The sequence below is a fragment of the Heptranchias perlo genome, chromosome 2 (assembly GCF_035084215.1).
Source record: "Heptranchias perlo isolate sHepPer1 chromosome 2, sHepPer1.hap1, whole genome shotgun sequence".
Classification (NCBI taxonomy): Eukaryota; Metazoa; Chordata; class Chondrichthyes; order Hexanchiformes; family Hexanchidae; genus Heptranchias; species Heptranchias perlo.
This window is the reverse complement of record NC_090326.1, coordinates 99659195-99678994: the sequence shown is the minus strand read 5'-3', so window position 1 is coordinate 99678994 and position 19800 is coordinate 99659195. Positions and strand designations below refer to the sequence as shown.

Sequence of the window (19800 nt, the reverse complement as noted above, 5' to 3'; positions counted from 1 at the left end):
CTCTATTTCTTGACATGGGATTGGCTGAGATCTGGTCACAAACTGGATTTGTGTGTCGGAGGTAGATTAAAAGAGGCAATCTTTATTTTCAAAGGTGTTTCTGAAAAGTCTCCTAGTTATGGTTGCAGATGTTTCCAGCAGTCATTTTGTGCAAGTTTCCCCTATAATTTCTAATTACTCAGTCCTCTGATGCCTTGTGTGAAAATTGTTCAGTGTTTTTGACAGTGTTGATGCTGCTCATTAATAATGATCAAACTACCTGAATGGAAGACGAAAGACTGCACATTAGGATCAAAATCAGTGAAAAAGAAAATTTATCAGAATATAATGTCACAGCTAAAATAAAGTGAATGTGTAATAGTGCCAAAATTGTTATCATTTATATGTTTGACAATCTATTCCTCATGTCCGTTTAGTAGGACAAAAATAATTTCAAATCTTACAAACTGGACATTGCCATTCTCTAGAATAGGAAATGAAACAATTCTATTTAAAGCTATAAAGCTGCCTCATAATTAAATTTATCCCAGATAAAAGCAAAATGGATTGAAATCACACTGAGGTTCTCTCTGCTGTTTAAACAAAGGCACTAATCCATTTAAAATAAATGGGTTTAACCCTTTTGATGAAGGGTCCACACTTGAAATGTTAACTTGTCTATTTTCTCCACAGATGTTGACTAACCTGCAGCGTGTTTCCAGCATTTTCTGTTTTTGAAACAGGTTTTAGCACCTCTGTTTAAATAACGACAAAGAATTTTCATACAAATGTGTTCATCACTAATATAGTGCTCTGCAATTTCAACCCCAAAGAATCTACCCTTTTGTAAAATATGTCCACTACGCTGTATGTTTTGTAGTTCGATTTGTGGACGTGTGTTCCTACCAATCCTGGAACAGCTAGGATACAAGGAACAAAGAATGAAGTTTGAAGAAACTGCAAAACAATTCAGACAGCTGGATATTATTGAGAAACTCAGAGGCTCGATATTAAATATAGCAAGCTGGCATCTCTGATTGGCCATCAGGAGCACTCACTCCCGATAACTCCTTCTCCCACCATCCATTTGACCACACTCCCACTACCCCACCAATCAATTTACTTGAAACAAGCATATTCAGTGCAATTCCTCCTGTCTGTAACTTTAGAGAAAAAGTCAGCATGAATATAAAACAGAAAATCCTGTTCTGTAATCATGCTGACATTTTCACTAAAATTATTGAAAGGAGGAATTTCACTTGTGTTGTTTTATTACCTGTAAAGAATAAAGCCGATATTATATTTATCCATTTTCCATTCTTTCTATTTCCTTTCTTTTTTATTTCCTTGTTTCTTCCCTTTCTAACTGATTGTTCAGGATCCACAGAAAGACTTTTGCTTTATTTTTGATGTAATTACAAGATTTTATTGTAACATGGGAAGAAATCCAGACCTTGTCGAGCCGTTGCAACATATTTTTGTAGAGATATAGCAGAAATGTATGATACCCATGGAGACTGGGCAATTTTTATTACACCAAAACAATTATGGAAGAGAAAAAGAGGCCCTGAAAATGCTCAGGATGTGATCCAGGCTGATGTACTGGGATTGTCACCAATAGCGCCCTCCAGTACTGACCCCATCAGTTTGGGGTCAGGAGGAGGGCATTTGAATAATATGTGGGAGGTGGGCATAAGTACCACATTGGGAACATCTCTGTCACCTGCCTGCCCCATGCAAACAGAAACTGCAGTCTCCACTCACCCATGGCACTGGTTGAACCAGCTGAACAAGGGGGCCGGTTGATGACATTTATTTTTGAGAAAAAATTACTCCTTCGGGTAGATAGATGCCTATCTCTTGTTCGATCCTTCCAAGATGGGGAAATACATCCAAACTCTAACAGTGGGCCTACCTTTTGATTTTTGCCATGATGCGTAAATACTGAGCTATTCATTTCATTTTGTTCTCCCCGATGGGTTTTTCACAAGAATATGAAAACAAATTCTGCCTCTGCTTCTCTGTCTTTTTAAAGTCATTGGAGATTTGTGACAACAATTTGTTCATTAACCTGACAAACTTCATGCACCAAATTTGTACATCCCCACCATCAACATCCTGGGGGTCACCATTGACCAGAATCTTAACTGGACCAGCCATATAAATACTGTGGCTACAAGAGCAGGTCAGAGGCTGTGTATTCTGCGGTGAGTGGCTCACCTCCTGACTCCCCAAAGCCTTTCCACCATCTACAAGGCACAAGTCAGGAGTGTGATGGAATATTCTCCACTTGCCTGGACGAGTGCAGCTCCAACAACACTCAAGAAGCTCGACACCATCCAGGACAAAGCAGCCCGCTTGATTGGCACCCCATCCACCACCCTAAACATTCACTCCCTTCACCACCGGCGCACAGTGGCTGCAGTGTGTACCAACCAGAGGATGCACTGCAGCAACTCGCCAAGGCTTCTTCGACAGCACCTCCCAAACCCGCGACCTCTACCACCTAGAAGGAGAAGGGCAGCAGGCACATGGGAACAACACCACCTGCACGTTTCCCTCCAAGTCACACCATCCCGACTTGGAAATATATCGCCGTTCCTTCATCATCGCTGGGTCAAAATCCTGGAACTCCCTTCCTAACAGCACTGTGGGAGAACCTTCACCACACGGACTGCAACGGTTCAAGAAGGCAGCTCACCACCACCTTCTCAAGGGCAATTAGGGATGGGCAATAAATGCTGGCCTCGCCGGCAACGCCCACATCCCATGAACGAATAAAAAAAAAACTTGGCTCAATTGGTAGCACTCTCATGATTGAATCATAAGCTTGTTAGTATGAGCCTTCAGGACTGGAGTATATAATCTAGACTGATACTCCAGTACAGTACTGAGGGAGTGCTGCATTGTCAGAGGTGGGTGGATATTAAAGAGCCAATGGCATTATTAGCAGGAGTAGGAAGTTGTTCTGGCCAGCATTCTTCCCTCAATCAACAAAATAATAGAAAATTGGTAATTCATTACACTAATGTTCGTTGGAACTTACTGTATGAAAAATGACTGCTGTACTTGCTTACATAACATAAGAAATAGGAACAGGAGTAGGCCATACAGCCCCTCCAACCTGCTGCACCATTCAATAAGATCATGACTGATCTTCTACCTCAAATCCACTTTCCTGCCCTATCTCCATATCCCTTGATTCCCTTAGTGTCTAAAAATCTATTGATCTCAGTTTTGAATATACTCAATGAATGAGCATTCACAGCACTCTGGGGTAGAGAATTCCAAAGACTCACAACCCTCTGAGTGTAGAAAATTTTCCACATCTCATTCCTAAATGGCCAAACATTAAGTCGTCTTGAGACTATGACCCCTAGTCCTAGACTCTCCAGCCACGGGAAACAGCCTCTCAGCATCTACCCTGTCGAGCACTCTAAGAATTTTCTACGTTTCAATGGGATTATCTCTCATTCTTCTAAACTCCAGAGAATATAGGCCCATTCTACACAATCCCTCCTCATAGGACAACCTTCTCATCCCAGGAATCAATCTAGTGAATCTTCATTGCATCCCCTCTAAGGCAAATATATCCTTCTTTAAATAAGGAGAACTAAAATGTACACAGTACTCCAGGTGTGGTCTCACCAGAGCCCTATAGAATTGCAGCAAGACCTCCTTACTCTTATACTTCAACCCCCTTGCAATAAAGGCAAACATAATTTTTGCCTTCCTAATTGCTTGCTGTACCTGCATGTTAACTTTTGGTGATTCATGTACAAAGACACCCAAATCTCTCTGAATATCAACATTTCTTTTAGTCTCTTGCCTTTTAAAAAATATTCAGCTTTTCTATTCTTCCTACCAAGTGGATAATTTCACATTTCTCCACATTATACTCCATCTGCCACCTTCTCACCCGCACACTTAACAGCCCCGATGTTACCAGGGAGGCGGGTTGGCAGTGGGGGGGGGGGGGGGGGCGACCGGGCGCGTGGGTAACCCGGCCAGTGAAATCGGTTCAATTACCGATCGCGGGTAAATTGAAGCCTCTTAATGTGGCTTCCGGGTTTCCCGTCGTCAACCTGCGCAGCGGGCGGACTGCGCACCCGCATGGAGGAGCCCTATTTAAAGGGGCAGTCCTCCAATGCTGCTCCTGCAGCAAACAACCAAAGGTACAGCATGGAGCAGACCAGGGGAAAGGCTGCTCCCAGATTTAACAATGCCTCACTCCAGGTCCTACTGGATGGGGTGAGGAGGAGGAGGGATATTTTCTACCCAGCAGAGAGGAGGATATGACCTGTCTCTGCCACCAAGAAGGCGTGGCTCGAGGTGGCAGAGGAGGTCACCAGCAGCAGCAACGTCTCCCGCACATGGATCCAGTGCAGGAAGTGCTTCAATGACCTAACTAGGTCAGCCAAAGTGAGTACACTTACTCATTCTCCTACACCCCGTCTTCCACATCACGGCCCCCACCCCACAACTCCTTCTGCACTGCCAACACTACTCTATCACATCAATCCTCACACCCACTCAAACCTCATACTCAACTTATCTGTACTTACTCACCTCCCCAGTACTCATCCCACCACTACCACTCAACCCAATCCTCATACAATGTCATGACTCTGTCTCATACTCACCCTCTGATGCATCTCTTTCACGGTCAGCTTCACCCAAACCAATGCATTCAGCGGTTGGCCACGTCACCATCCCTCACTCACGCCTCTCTACTTTCCCCCCTTATAGGAGAAGAGAGCCCAGAATGCAAGGGCGAGGGCAAAAACCGGAGGGGGGGCCACAACATCAGGTCGTCCTCACGGATGCGGAGCAGGAGCCTGGAACTAAGCCGTACCCTCGAGTGCCAGTCCGTCGGGATGTCGAGACTGCCACCTGACAAACGGCTGGTGACAGAACTTTAACATTCAGCACTCACAACAACAAATGATGTTAACATGCCTTGCCATCTTCAGCACCTCAACATCTGTCATCATGCTTCTGTTCTATTGCCTTCTCGTGCTATTGCCATCTGTTCTCTTACAGGGCCTTCAGCGACCGCCGTGACGGCGGAGGGCAATTCCTCGGAGGACCTGACGGCCTCTGAGGGGCCACCGTCACATCTGAGGGAGCCATTCACCAGCGCAGATACACACACCTCGGTGGATCCCCGTCCTCAGTTAGTTGGGGTCGCACATGGTGAGTCACCACACACGTGAGCACGAGCAGACGCTGGTAGCAGGGGCAGCGGTGGAGAGTCTGCGTCAGTGGGAGCATTCTTCTCCAGGCTCTGCTCAGCTGGACACAAATGCTAAACCCCGGGGGCCATCCTTTAAAAGGAGAATGATCGAGGGGCAGCTGCACATTTGCGAGGTGCTGGAACAGGTGCCACGCGCACTCTCCACAATCGCGCAGAGGATGGAGGAGTCCAACTCCTGCATAAGTGTAATGGTGGCGCAGGTACAGGAGGAAATCTCTGAGATACTGTCACAGGGCGTGAGGGCATCTCTGAGATAGTGTCGCAGGTAAGTGCAGGAATGTCTGCGATGGAGGGAAGACTAGCCTCCATCGAGCTTCAAGAACAGCTCACAAATGAGTCAAAGGCCCTTCGGACTCAGGGTGAACAACTTTCTTCCGCCTTAAACAGGCAGGCAGATACACTAGCACTGGCCATACAAGGCTTCACACATGTCCTCCAAACTGTCGTCCAGCAGGGTGGGAGGAGTGGTGTGGGCCTGGCCCAGGGGAGGGATGATGGCGAAAGGGGACATGGAAGTGGGGACGCCACTCAAATCGCTCCCATGTCGCACCCATTGCCCCCCTCTCAACCAGTACCTGCAATGCTGCCTCCTCTCCAGGTGGTCGAGTCTGCCCCTGCACAGGTGCAAGTGGAGCAGTCTTTGGAGGGGCCCTCACGGGCACCGAAAACCAGAGGGCGTAGGCCCAAAGCATCTAGTCAGTCAGGGCATGAACAAGAGCAACCTGCCACTACCTCTGCTGCAGCCACAGGGGAAGCACCATGTAGGAGTAGTAGGAAGCATAAAGCAAAGGTTTTGTGAGCACAAAGGGGATGCACAAGGGTATTTGACGGTTTTTCATGTTTTTTATTTATATTTGATTTTTGTTAATGGCACATTAAATATTATTATTGTCACCACTACTGCCACATCTTGGCCATTCTTGACTGGCTTGTGTAATAAGTCCCTTTCATGAGGTTCAACATGAACACCCACACTTGATGCCACTCATTGGGTCACCCTACAGTGGGTGTATGTGTAGTTGCACCACTATTTTGTGCAGGTGCCTGTGGTGAAGCACTGTGTTGTGGAGCTCCACGTGGCGGAGGTGGACGGCGTGCCTGGTGAGGCTGGTGATGTTGCTCGTCCTTGGATGAAGTGATGAATGCAGCTATGGCGCCCCCCATCCTGACGGTGTGAGTTTGAGGGGGTCCGCAAAGTAGGTAAATGTATTTGCACAGCAGAGTTTAGGGTATAAATTAATAATTTTGAGTGGAAAGACAACAGCATTGCAGCCAAAACTTTGTCTGAAGTGACAGAGTGCCCTGCTGCAATAAATGAGGTATTCCCCCCAACTATCAAATAATCCTTTGCATCTCCCACTGGCTGCTGACTGAAACACGTCTGCTCTAACAGGGAGTGTTTCCCACAGCAAGGGAAACACGCTGAGGATCCTTCAAAATTGCACCCCTGCCAAAATCTCCACTCAATGAGGGCTGTCAAGTACCTCAACCATCTAAATAACTATCTGAAGCAGCATCCCGCCGGCTTTAATTGCCGGTGGGATTCCCGCATGCAGGAACTGCGCGCGCACCCGAACGCGTCATTGGGGAACCCGGAAGTCAGCGGGTTAGAGCAGGGCTCAAACCCACTCCGGGATTCCGCCATTTTAGGAGCCCCCCCGCCTCCAACGCACCCGTTCGGCCATCCGAAAATCGGCCCCAACCTGTCTATATCCCTTTGCAGATTCCTTGCTTCCTCCTCACAGCTTACTTTCCCACCTAGCTTTGTATCGTCAGCAAACTTGGATACGTTACATTTGGTCCCCTCATCTAATCATTGCTATATATTGTAAACAGCTGAGGCCCAAGCACTGATCATTGCGGCACCCCACTAGTTACAACCTGCAAACCCAAAAATGACCCGTTTTCTCTCTGTTTTCTGTCCGTTAACCGATCCGCAATCCTTGCTAATATATTACCCCCAATCTCATGAGTCCTAATCTTGTGTGACAACCTTTTGTGTGGCACCTTATCGAATGCCTTTTGAAAATCCAAATATATTACATCCACTGGTTCCCCCTTAACTACCGTGCCAGTTACACCCTCAAAAAACCCTAATAGATTTGTCAAACACGATTTCCCTTTCATAAAACTGTGTTGACTCTGCCTAATCATATTATGACTTTCTACGTGCCCTGTTACTACATCCTTAATAATAGATTCTAGCATTTTCCCTACTACTGATGTCAGGCTAACTGGCCTATATTTCCCTGTTTTCTCTCTCCCTCCTTTCTTGAACGTCGGGGTTACATTTGCTACCTTCCAATTCACGGGGACCGTTCTAGAATTTAGGGAATTCTGGAAGATCAAAACCGAAGCTTCTATCTCTGCAGCCACCTCTTTTAAAACCCTAGGTTGTAAGCCATCAGGTCATGGGGATTTGTCGGCTTTTAATCCCATTAATTTCTCTAGTACTTATTCTTTACTAATTTTAATCACTTTAAGTTCCTCAATATCATTAGACCGCTGGTTTCCCATTATTTCCGGTATGTTTTTTGTGTCTTTTACTGTGAAGACTGATACAAAATATTTGTTTAACGTCTCTGCCATTTCTTTATTCCCCATTATAATTCATCTTGTCTCTACCTCTAAGGGACCCATGTTTCCTTTCGCTACTCTCTTCCTTTTTACATACTTGTAGAAACTCTTACAATCTGTTTTTTTTTATCTCTTGCTAGTTTACTCTCATTCAATTTTCTCCCTCTTTCTCAATTTTTCGGTCATCCTTTGCTGATTTCAAAAACCGTCCCAATCCTCAGGCTTACAACACTTTTTAGCAACATTGTAAGTCTCTTCTTTTAATCTAATACTATCCTTAACTTCTCTCATTAGCCACGGTTGGATCACTTTTCCCATGGAATTTTTATTTCTGAAGGGAATGTATATTCATTGAGAATTATGAATTATTTCTTTAAATATTCGCCATTGCTTATCTACCGTCATATCTTTTAATCTAATTTCCCAATCTACCTTAGCCTACTCGCCCCTCATTCCTACGTAATTGGCTTTGTTAGAATTTAAGACACTATTTTCAGACTTAGCTGCATCACTCTCAAACTCAATGTGAAATTCTATCATATTATAATCACTCTTCCCCAGAGGATCCTCATAACAGCATTGAAGGTACTTTAAAGTAATTATATGAAGTGCTTTGGGATGTTTCGGAGAGATGATACATAAATGAAGTCTAGCAGTAGCATGTGAATGCATCTGTATTCCAGGAGGGTTTAGTAATAATTTCTGAATGCATCCATGTCCCAAAAGGTTCTGGGATTATACATATATACAATGTAAAGGAGGTCCAGTGGTGATGTGTGCAAGTTCATCGAGTGCCAGTACAGGTGTATTCATGTCCATGGAAGTCCAGTATGGTTAGTCAGCATCCATTTCCATGGAAATCTAGCAGAGGCTTGACCTCTACTTCACTAAAAGTAAAATGTTGGTATTGTGAAACCAAAGTCCAAAGAACCCCAAACATTTCTCTGAGAGACCTGAATAGAGATTCCCACAGTAGTGGAGGTCTAACCCTTCTCAAGATGCTTCAGGGTCAAGCTGATCTTTGGGGAGAGGATAAAGGGTTGTCCAATGTTACCTTCATTTTATCTTCTCTCGGTCCATCCATACTGGCCTCCTTCAGCCAACTAAATATCTGTGGCCTCTGAAGAGTGACTTCAGTTGGATGATTGGAACTATTGGCCCACCCAACCAGCTATCATTTAAAATAGTGTCACCAGTACACTTTACTCAGTCTTCAACTGTTATCAGTGTTTCATTTATTTAACGTGAACAGTCCCAGGCACGGGGCTAGTTTATTTTATAATGTTGGGAGGATTGAGACTGTGCAGAGTTTCCTTATCAGCAAATTCAAACTTAGCTGAACCAGAACTTTTGGACCATGTCTAACATGGTGACCCTCCAGGCAGCATGGCTACAGAGAGAAGATACGAATCAAGACTGGATTCAAAAGACAGAGACAGAAGTGTTAGTAACTTGTAATCATTTTATTGGCTTCTAGTCCTACAGTTATATATGTAGCGTCTGGTGCCTACAATTTATAATGCCACACTACAATTTTATTTAGCAATTATTCCAGCAAATATGCACATACAAGCAGACAAACCCCTACACCAAGGTACCCCTGCACTCAGCAATGAATGGTGACCTGCAGCCAAATCGGATCTAACTTGAACAGATCAGTAATGAACCAATTAAAAATACAGAACAGTCAGTATTTCTCGCTGCTTTTCTTTGTGTCTGCTCAACACTAAGCATTTTCCTTAATAATGATCATTGTATCAGTTGATAACACTCTAACCTTTGGATTAGAAGCAAATGGATTCAAGCCCCAGTCCAGGATATGAGCACATAATTCAGGCTGACACTCTAGTGCAGTACTGGGGGAGTGCTACATTGTTGGAGGTGCCATTCTTCAGAGGAGATGTAACTGAGGTCCCATTTGTTTGTTCCGGTGAGCGTTGAAGATCCCAAAGTATTGTTCGAGGAAGAGTAGGGAGTTGTCCCTGTTTCCTGGCCAACATTCCTCCCTCAGCCAAAAACTCTAAAAAACAGATGAACTATTTCTTCAATTCATTGCTATTTGTTGGACGCCGTTGGTGCAGAATGGCTGCTGTGTTTGGACATATAACAGTCGCTGCTCTCCAAAAGTAATTTATTGAGTGAAGCGCTTTGAAACATTTCAATGACTTGGTAAGGTGCTGTATAAATAAAACTATTTCTTTCTTAAGTTTCTCCCTAATTTACGTTAGCCTTCCAGCCTTCACAATTATGCTCTGGTTCATTGGCATCTGCTTTCAGCTGCCTTGTCTTTTTAGTAGGAAGGCGAAAGGCTTCTTATTGCTTTAAAAAGGAGGAGCATATTGCTAGGAATGTGCACTAACAGCACTGTGGGAGAACCTTCACCAAACGGACTGCAGCGGTTCAAGAAGGCGGCTCACCACCACCTTCTCAAGGGCAATTAGGGATGGGCAATAAGTGCTGGCCTCGCCAGCGACGCCCACATCCCATGAATAAAAAAAATGTTGTTAGAGGAAATATCTTAAACTAGTTTGGTAACATTCCTCGAGGTGGAAACTTTTGGCCTTTTTAACTTCCCATGCACCTGTAGGACTCTCTTCACCTTTCACCACTATAGGCAGGTGAAAAAGTTTTTGTTTCATGCTTATTATAACACGCAGAACAATAAGACATATTTAAAATTAACAAGTCTCAAGCTAGACTGAGATTAGAAGAAACATTTTTTTCCCAGAGTGTAGTTAATGGCTGGAATAGATTCCCAGCACAAACAGTTGATGTCAATTAACTCTTTCAAATAGGATAAATATCTGGTTGGAAACCAGATTGGAGGTTATAGAGGTAGGTAGACTGAAATGATGAAAAGCCCATGGGCACAGGGGCCAGGTGTGGAGCTCAGGACTGAATAACGGATGGAAGAGGATTATTCTGCAATCTATAGTTTTTCTTATAAGATTCAAAAGGTTTTGTTTCAAATAACTACAAGAATCCAATGGCTTTTGAAACAGATATACTTTTGAATATGTAAGAGACAGGACAGGATTTAACATTTATATATTTTTTAAAGTCTATATTTTCAGTGAAGTTACATCAAGACTCAAGAAACATATTTCAGATACCCTTCTGAAAATAAAAAAAATATAAAAGAGAGAGGCTCCTCACCCTGCAGTATCAGTCTCGAGGCAGGTCACCCATAACACCCACATTCTAAAACTGTTCTTCGACCAGCAGGAATGGGCAGAAAAAACAAAGCTAAAGAATGCTAAATGTCATCGCAATCCTTGTTTATTTACATAGAAATACGTAGAAGTTACAACATGGAAACAGACCATTCGAACCAACCAGTCCACGGTGATGTTTACCCTCCAGACGAGCAAGTAGTTCTAATCTATTTACCCACCCTGTTGCCGTATCCCTTTATCCCCTTTTACTTCATCCACCTATCCAATCTAATCTTGAACGGTGACGTTGGCCCCGATATTTACAGGGAGGCGGGGAGGGTGCGTGGGGAGGCTGAAAACGGCCGGGGAGGAAGAACCCGGCAAAGCTGAGGACGCAGGGGTCCTGCCAAACTTAATGGCATGACCTCATTATCATTTTTTGGATCTGTTTTCCATCCAGCAGCCGGCCAAATTGACAGCCTGGCTGGGAGGGAAAACCAAGCGGCAGGAGGTCACAGCCGGGGACTCTTGGGGACCATCCCGGCAATCGGGATGAGGGAAGATCAGACATCGTGGTGGGTGGAGGAAGATCAAACTTCGGGGCGGTGGGGGGGGGGGGGGGAAAGAGGACATCACGGCAGGGTGGGGGGGGAAGGAGGACGCCAAGCGGCAGAGAGGAGGCTGAAGGCTTCCTTGAGGGGCTGGGGGGAGCACTTCTGCTTCTCCTGGCCCTCAAGGATTGCTGGAAAAGGCACTTACCTTGTGGAGCCAGCAGCTCCCACTTCCCTTTCACTGCCGGGATTCCTGACCCTTAGGAAACCCACACAGCGACAGTGAATTTTAAATCGGGCTCCCAATTGCACTGTGGAGCCCGATTGAAATATGTTAATGAAGTGACCTGCCTTTTCACAACGGGACACTCGGACGCCATGAATCCCATCACCATAAAAACGGCAACAGGCATGTACACAGTGGGTCAGGGTCTGTTTCAAGCATTTGACAGTTTAACCCCCGATCCCGACCCTCTCCTGCCTGTTGTGGGATAGTCAATATCGAGGCCATAGTTTCTGCCTCAACCACTAACACTGGAAGTAAATTCCACAGCTTCACAACTCTCTGTGTAAAGGAGTTTCACCAACTCTCTGTTTGAAATTGCGTACATTTAATTTTGTATCTATAGCCCGTCATTCTAGACATCTCAATTACTGGAAACAGTCTGCTTCTGTCTACTCTTCCATAATTTTAAATGCTTCTATTATATAGCCCCATAATCTGTGCTGTTCTATCAAAAAAGACCCAATTTTTCCAAATTGTTTTGTATTTCCTCATACCAGGCAGCATCCTAGTGAGTTTGTGTTGTACCCACTTTAAAGCCTCAACATCCTTCCTAAAGTGTGGAGCCCAATACTGCACACAGTACTCGTACTGAGGTCTTAAGGTTTTCTATAGGCTCATCAATATCTCTTGGCTTTTATTTTCTATACATCTTGTGGTAAAACCAAGAATTCCATTAGCTTTTTTTAATAGCCTTATCAACCTACGGTACTGCTTTTAATGTCCTGTGAACCGATACCCCAAATCCCTCTGCTCTTCCACAGCACCAAGCCTATTTCCATTCAGAATATAAATACTGCTGTAATTTATTTCACCAAAATGCACCACCTCACACTTACTGAATTGAATTCCATCTGACACTTTTTAGCCCATTCCCCCATCTTTTTAATATCACTTTGCAGCTTCCTATGGTCTTCTAAACAATTAACTCTATCTCCTACATTGGTATCATCTGCAAATTTCGACACCACTCCCTCTAGGCCTATAATCTAAATCATTGATATACACAGTGGACAGTAATGGCCCCAGAACTGAACCCTGTGGGACACCACTAACCACTTCCAACAACTCTGCAAAACTGTCTGTCACTCCTACCATATTCCTAAGATAAAATAAAATAAAAATTTGAAATAATCTGTTTATTTTAAGTCATTTACATTTTCAATTCACAGTGGGGGAGGAAAACCGTTAAGCAAAGTGTTTCTGCTTCCTTCCCCTGGCTGCAATTCAAAGTAAAAACCAAACCACAAAGGCCTCCACCTCTCTAATGCTCCTTGACATTTGTGAATGCCAGAACTTAATTTCCAACACCTCGAAACAACCAAATCTTGTGAGGAATTGAACAACTTTTAACTAAACTTGAATGCTCTTACGATGTAAAAATATTTATTTTCCCTCCTCCCAATTAGAAACATAACCAATCTCTTCCCTCGTGCATCTTGGTGAATTAATGTCTCCATGCACAAGTCTGTATCCTTTTAGTCTTTACGTGTACAGCAGCTTTGACAACTCAGGTGTTGGCCATTTCCTTCAAATGTTGTAAAACCCCCCACCAAATCCTGTGTGGTTTAATCCTGAGTCACAGCAGTAGCCAGAACAGGTTCAATTCTCCACAGGATTGAAATTCTGATCTCATCCTTGTTGGTATGGGAATGCAAAGTGGATGTCAGATGTCTCTTCACCAGGGAATGGAGTGGAAGATTGGAAGGAGTAATCATTGTGTTACTATCTTATGTTTCATTGTGGGCACATTGCTCAATCACCCTCAGCTGTCAGTGATACCTGATTCAGTCATGGGGATTGATAAATAGAAGGAATTTAAAACTCTTACCAAAAAATAAAGAAATAAACCTCCACCAAACTCACTCTTTAAGAAAATTAGTTTAATTCAAAGTGTTTTCATTAAACAGTATCATTTTGAAAATGACATCCTATTAAGTCCCCTTCAATACCAATGAAGACACAGTAAGAGCAATGAACAACTAGATTTCACTCCAACAGGATACACTTTTTCTGAAAGAAGTTACACAAGATGTTATCCTATGGATTTATCTGGAATCAGTTCTCAATATGAACCATATTCCAACATATTCCAACATGTGTTATCCCAGTACAAACAATGGAAATATCAAAGTCCAATGAAGCTAGTTACTGCATAGGGAGGGTGAGTTTCACAGATATTCCTAATTTTTTTACACTTTTCTCTCATCTTTTCTTGAAGGTTGACTCTTGGTGGGATACAGTTCAACATACAGCAGCAACAGCCCTCTAGTACATTACCCAAGTGGCCATTCTTCACGTGCGGGTTTAGACAGTTGGGGCAGAATTTTCCTCCACGGCAGGTTTGGCACCAAAGGAAGGGCGCGGCAAGATTTCTGCCTAGCACCCTTATCCTGCTGTGACCCCACCCCATTTCTCACCACTACACGGCCCAATTTGGTCATGTTAATGGACTAGTAAGGTGGTATCATGAAGCTGTCAGATTATCATTAAAAAGCCAACTGGTTCACTAATGTCCTCTGGCCTAAATGTGACTCCAGTCCCACAGCAATGTGATTGACTCTTAACTGCTCTTTGAAGTGGCCTAACAAGTTCTATCAGTTGTATCAAACCGCTACAAAGAATAACAAGACGTTCACCTCACGACTGCAGCGTTTCAAAAAGATGGCCCAGCATCACCTTCTCAGGACAATTAGGGATGGGCAATAAATGCCAGCTGTGCCTGTGACACCCACATCCCAAAAATTAATTTAAAAAAAGAAAAGAAAATCCAGCCCTCAATGTTGGCGACTATTTCACTGTGGATGGCGTCACATTATCTTAATAAGCTACCTTTTTTTGCTATGTTACTGACCCCATCTTACCAACTGTGTAATAAATACAATGCCCCAAAAGTATGCATCACAGCCACTCCACCCAACAGCAATGTAACTCAGAGGTACTTTTACACTCGCAAAAGAGTTCTCATATCACACCATCACTGACATGATATCCTCCGTGTACCAGACGGAGAGACCCTGGGTTGATTGCAGAAATAAATCTTGAGACTAGGACCTATCAATCCATTTTACATAAAGAATAACTCGGAGTCATTAAAAGATACTGATCTCCGCAAAGGGTTTGGATGATGTAAATGTACAGGGAAAACTGTTATTTACACTTTGAGATTGCCACCATGAAATTACTTAAAGATATCCACTTTCTATTTTTATATATACATATACACACACAGACGTTCATTGAAGGAGGTTTCATTCAGTTTGTAACAGTATTTTACTAACAGCAGTTGTCATGATGGGCAAAGACAGACAGTGTGCTACCTGTCATTGGTAGATAGTGCTGTCTTCACTGACAGATTAATAATTGTGATATAATCACTGTACATTTATCAAGTGATAATTACTGATTGCAGAAAAACTGTAGGACCAGTGCACATTGCAATACAATAACCTATCATCACAAACACTGCAGGGCACACAGTCAGCTGGTCTGCACAAGCTACTAAAGGGTGTTATCTAAGTGTTCATGAGCATTGAGTTACTTAAATAGATTGATAAAAGCTTTTTTGTCTTCTCCATTACATGAGCACATTTACATCACTGCTTCATGGCTCAAACACTGCTTTATCATTCTTTTGCATCATTGGAAAGACAGTGTAGAATGAGCATGGCATAACACAGACTAGACTCTGTCTGAAATCAGCTCTGATGGAAGGGAACTACAACATTCCCAAATCAGTCTTTAATAATTCAGACATATTAGAAAGAATATCTACAATAATGAACTTCCTGTCTGCCTCATATGTGGACGCACTTCTTTTGGTTGTCAGCTATTAAATATTATATGTGAACAAGCTAGCTTCTATTTATAGCTCACTTCAGTCCATTGTAAGTTCTGCAGAACAACAAAGGTGCTTTCAAAGCAGAAAAATGTAATTACTGCATCTCACAATAAGGATATTCTTAGGCTCTTTTATGTTGCTGTAAACTAAAAACAAAAATAATCACTATCATGATAAAATGGAAAGAAATAACCTTAAAGGAAGTCAAATTCAGAGAAATAAAAATAAACAATGGCAGTGTTTGTGTCTGGTTGCATAGTTCAAGGGATGTTTCTGGGTTTGTTTCTTCTACTATAACTTATATTTCAGGTTGGTAAGAAACTGCTCTACAGCAGACAGTATTAGAACAGAACAAACCAAATACAAACCATCACTTCATGCTATTTCATGTCTTATGGCCAAGTTGTATGTATCCTACAAATGTTTAACATGTTCAGTGAAACCCATTACTGTTTGAAATGTCTGACGATATCCTATGAATGTTTGAAAAATCCTGTAATATTCTGTGAATATTTTAAATATCCAGTGATATCACATGAATATTGGAAACATTCAGTCATATCATGAATGTTTAAAATGTCCATTCAAATTCTGGAACTGAAATGTTCAGCGATATCCCGAGAATGTTTGAAATACCCAGTTTCTATTTGACATGTCTGTAGTGAAACCTGCCTTACTGAACTGTATGGAGGCATTGTTTGAAAGATGCACTATGCATCATTTCAGTGCTGGTGCTAAAGGGAAAGGAGACAGACATCTTCCTCCAAATGGTAACTGTTCACCTCCCACAGTTTCCAATTAAATTACTTGACAAAGGCCATCCATAAAACTTAAATCCTTTGGTCTGGAGAGGTTACTGTTCCATTCTTAGTGATCAGGATCAGCCTTCAGCTTTTGCAGATATATATTATATATATTTTGGGCCGTCAAAGAAAAGCCTGATTCTCACCCAATTCTTTTTAAAATTTAACTTTTTCTTTCTCCATTGAACTTTCCACACAAAAATGGAGTTATAGCTTTTGTTCTTGTGCAGCACATGTGGATTATCCAAGTACAAATCAGGTAGTTGCAATAAACTGAGCAAATTTCTCATGGCAGAAAGTAACTCCAATAATCCTGGCCCCAAGCAATATTAACTACATTCTAGAAAAACAGTAGAGCTACTATCGCACAATAGGAAAAAAGCACTTACTACATCTCACTGCTGATAACAAGAATGTTACCTGTCTGTGACCCAAAAATATATAAACCAGGTCTGATTTTCAGAATAGCGCAGATAAGTGCAGTAAGTGATGTCTGATACTTCTGGATTCCCAATCAATTTTCCCTTTCAGGCAGATTACAGACTTTCAAATTAAGTGGAATTACCTTTTATTTAACCCTTAAAACTACATCTACTAGCCAGGAGACGTGATTTTCCACAGGAGGGAAGGTGGAAGAAGAAAACTAAACCCAGTAGGTTCTTTCAGGATCCAAAGGAAATTGCTTGTATGTTACACCTCAAATGAAATCTCAACCTGTTTTTGTTAAAGGTAAGTCTGCTAGAAGTTAGAACATGTTTTACATAATGCCTACATCTGAAACATTGCAGACTATAGGTCAGAGCATTTTATAAAGGAGAGTAAGGAATATAATGAGATTGATTTAAATTTACACAAGTAGAGTTCAGATCTGACTTCAGTGCACATCCTCAGCTGCTGCTTCAGCTCCTGGGTTTTACTGCTCATCAGGTTGGGTTGGCTCTGAAACTAGCCACAGTTTGAATTGCAGCATAACCCGGCTGAATTATGGGTGCCAAATTGGTACCAGTGCGCATCAGGCTGGTGTCAGAAGTTGGTTACACAGTGGCAATAATGTGGGCCGAAGCCAGTATAGCTTGCAGCGATGCCATGCTGTATCATCCCCTTATAACCACCAAATACTCCTCTTCTGACCATTACATCCCCTTCCAATACTTGCTCTGTAGCCAACAAGATCTAACCATTATCTAAGGCACTTCCACCATATTTTAACGTTAAAAAGAAATTACAGTATTTGCCAATTCACATGTGCACACGAACAAAAGAACAACAAAGTAAACAAGAAGTTCTATGTGGAGTTGCCTCAATGAGAACACCTGATGTAATTAGGGCTGCATCATTTAATCCAGGAACTGAGCTCAGACTGCTGCATCAGATCCCATTAGAAATGTGATGCAAGACTCCTTACCTAGGTTGCACTCAAGCAATTGGTATTGTTATTCATTACCTTTTGAAACAAAAAGCGTATTATTGAGATTGTTTGGGATCTCATTATTAAAGTTTGAATAGATCTATAATATTGAAGTCCACCAACTTATTGTCCTGAAAGATAAAAAGCTGCAATTGCAGATATGCTCATCCTTAATTCTGGCTAGTCAGCTCTAATAGAAGAACACGGTGAAATAACATGGTCAAAGAAATCATGTCTACCAATAATAAAACCAAAGCAATTTACAATGCAATAGACGTTGGCTAAAGTAATTTTCAATGTGATGAAGAAAGCTGGTGAATCTTGTTGTATCTCCTGAGTACAGTGACTAGCTATCTTGTATATTCTGCATATACAGTGGTAGTATAGTACATTAAGTAAATCTAACCACTGACACCACTGGAAGACAAGCTTTCTTTCAATCCCTGACACTTCTGCAGTCTGAAACTTATACAGCGGTAATTTTGATAAAGCTCAGGCTAGTCCCTGTGTAATTTTATCAACTAAAATGGAAGGCAGTATGTAGTATACAGACTATTAAAAAACAGTGTTGCTGCATTCTCCTAGTGCTTTGAAATAACGAACACTTGAGGCAATGTGTTGGAACACGGTTGCTCCATTCGTGCTCCAGCACATTGTGCCATGATGTGGGAGGCTATAGGTTTGTGCTTATGAGGATACTGTCACTTTAAGGGAGATGGAAAGCAGCATACATATACATCTATCTACACAGGAAATGGTTTGGTATTTTGAACTGTGTACGTATTTAAAAAATGAAATTGTGCATAAATCAGAGGTAGAATATGTTGTCACTGATTGTAAAACAAAGCCCAGCCACTTTGAAGTAAAAAAGAACATTTTATTTCCTACCTGTTTTGATCCCACACTGAAAAATTGTATTTGAAAGTTGCAATGCATCTCCTCCATTTCATGGCCCTGTTGTGCCATTGTGGTTAAAGGGACTGTCCCAGCTCAGAGAACATGCAAATACAGTTAACCTTGGGGAGAACCCAACCTCAGTGACAAAGCACTGAAACCAAAGAGCAAGAGAAATGAAAAATTTCAATTTAAAAAAGATTCAGACCAATTGTGCTTCTGTATGTAAAAAAAAAGGATTTAAAATTAACCGTTCACCAAACTCAAGGCTTCATGGTAACACTGAGAACATGGGAAAACAAGCAATAAGCAAATAGCATTCAACCTATTGAAATTGTTTCTTCCACAAGTCGTGTGCAATCTCCTCTATCATGGACTCTATCCAATTTAACCTCTTCAAGATTATGCAATGTTTTGTCCTGCCCCTAAAGGTAAATCAATAAACTCTAGAGTTATCTGTCTAACTTTACGGCCTACATCATTCATCTTTGAATTGTTGCTTTCCATGGTATGACATTTTATAACAAAATATGGCAATATTATAGCAAGAGTTTTCACAACAAATTTAAAACTCGGGTTCAAAAGACCGAAAATGTTTCACATGAAAACCTCATCTGCATTGATGCTGAGTTTGCACAGGGTGCAGATCAAAATGCCCTTTCGGAAAGAAAAACTTGCAAATTACTAATGCAGCAGCAAAGCACTGCTATCTAACTAAGAATTAAAGGCTCTTAGACTGCCTTAAGCCTTTTTCAAAAACCATTAGTGGATGCTGACAAAACTCAAAATCCTTTACAATTTAATGGGACTGGTAAAGATGGCCCCTAGGATCCCACAGAGAAATGTGTAGCAGGGTGGCGCAGCAGAAGCATGCTGAACAAATAACCAGAGCTCAATTAAACAAAATCCTCCTCTGACATTGGGCCTGTGGTTATCCACAATATTCGCACAGTGTTAGGAATAAGCAGAGACAGAGATAATGGAGCACTGTGCGTACATTACAACAGTGACTACACTTCAAAAAAGTACTTTGTTGGCTGTAAAGTGCTTTG

The 19800-nt window shown here is 42.2% G+C and overlaps 1 long non-coding RNA gene across 2 annotated transcripts in view; it reads right to left on the bottom strand.

Moving 5' to 3' along the window:
- The window catches only part of LOC137341663 (uncharacterized), a 100921-nt gene extending 82099 nt beyond the window's left edge, over nucleotides 1-18822 (bottom strand). For both annotated transcript variants that reach the window (XR_010967082.1, XR_010967083.1), the window contains exon 1: nucleotides 18743-18822. This is a non-coding gene — a long non-coding RNA (uncharacterized lncRNA). The remainder of the gene's footprint in view (nucleotides 1-18742) is intronic.
- Nucleotides 18823-19800: the final 978 nt, after the last annotated feature.